At 68.3% G+C, this 1,260-nt stretch overlaps 1 pseudogene across 1 annotated transcript; it reads right to left on the reverse strand.

Annotated features, from left to right (window-relative positions):
- Positions 1 to 602: 602 nt before the first annotated feature.
- LOC105821318 lies at positions 603 to 1,053 on the reverse strand (annotated as a pseudogene). The gene has a single exon (XR_001138058.1). The product of XR_001138058.1 is annotated as a transcription factor SOX-7 pseudogene (transcript).
- Positions 1,054 to 1,260: the final 207 nt, after the last annotated feature.

The following is a 1,260-nucleotide window of genomic DNA, read 5'->3' on the forward strand; positions in this document are numbered from 1 at the left end:
AGAGGAAAGAAACCCAACAAGAGCTCCGGCTTTTCTTCCTAACATCCTCACTCTCTGGGCTCCTTCTGCCTGGAGGGTCCCTGTCCCCAGCCCAGGCCCGGTCAGCGCAGGAAGCGGCCGGACTCCAGGACAGACTCTCACCGGCCGCCCCAAGCACCCTAATCGAATTATCTATACTCCTGCGATTGAGAAATGGATTAACGAATCGCGTCTATTGCAGAAAAGTTTTTGCCGTTGTTTTACTAATTAAGTTAAAGTGGAGATTCATTCTCGCAAGGCCTCTTTTCACAAATATTCGTTAAGTATAGTTTCATCGGTGACAACCCCCCTCTGTGGTTGTTCCAGTTGCAAAGTTTAGGGAATGACGGGTTTTCCTGCTTCGGTATTCCTAGCCAACGCCGGTTCCACCCAGCCTCGACGTTTCCGTCCCGGCCGTGTCCAAGCGCGGGTCCCCGTCGCCAGGCGTCCGGCTGCCAGGTCCCGCCCTGACCCGGTCTCCTGTCCCAGGGCAGGGACCTCCCTGGCAGCCCCGGCCGGCCGCGCGGTTTCCCTTCGGGCCTCACCAAGGTGTCCCCGCTCCGAATCCCGGACCCCGCGCGCACCCAGCTCGCACGGATGCGCAGCCACGCGGGCACACAGCGCCCGCTCGCCCCGCGCCCCCCGCGCGGCCGCCCGCTCGCTCACCCAGCATCTTGCTGAGCTCGGCGTTGTGCAGGTCCGGGTTCTGCACCGCCAGCCGTTTCCTCTCGTCCTTGGCCCACACCATGAACGCGTTCATGGGCCGCCGGATGCGGCTCTCCGAGCCCTTGTCCCCCGGGGGGCGGGGGACGGCCGGCGGCGACAGACCGTCCGACAGCTCGGCCTCCAGGGCTGGACACTCGAGCCCCTCGGGCCACGGGTAGGCTCCCAGCAGCGAGGCCATCGCCGCACGCGGGTCGCCTGGCTTCGCGTCGCGGGGCCGGCGCTGACCTGGCCCTCGCACGGGTCGGGGCGTCCAACTTGGCCGGCAGCCGCGACGCGGTCCCCTATTTATCAGCTCCGGGCGGCCGCGTCCTCCAATGGCTCTGGACGGCGGCGCGGCCCCTCCCTCGCTCTCGGCGCGGCCCCCTCCCTGCGTCCCGGGAGGCCGCGGGTCCCCGCTCCAACCTGCCGGGACGGGGAGGGCCGGGGAGGGCCTCCTCCCGCGCCCGCCCCCGGCCCGCCCCTCCGCGGCGCCATTTTGCAGGCGGCTGTCGCGGGGACCGGAGGCGGCGGCGGCGG

The sequence above is a fragment of the Propithecus coquereli genome, unplaced genomic scaffold, assembly GCF_000956105.1.
Source record: "Propithecus coquereli isolate 6110/MARCELLA unplaced genomic scaffold, Pcoq_1.0 Scaffold5680, whole genome shotgun sequence".
Lineage (NCBI taxonomy): Eukaryota > Metazoa > Chordata > Mammalia > Primates > Indriidae > Propithecus > Propithecus coquereli.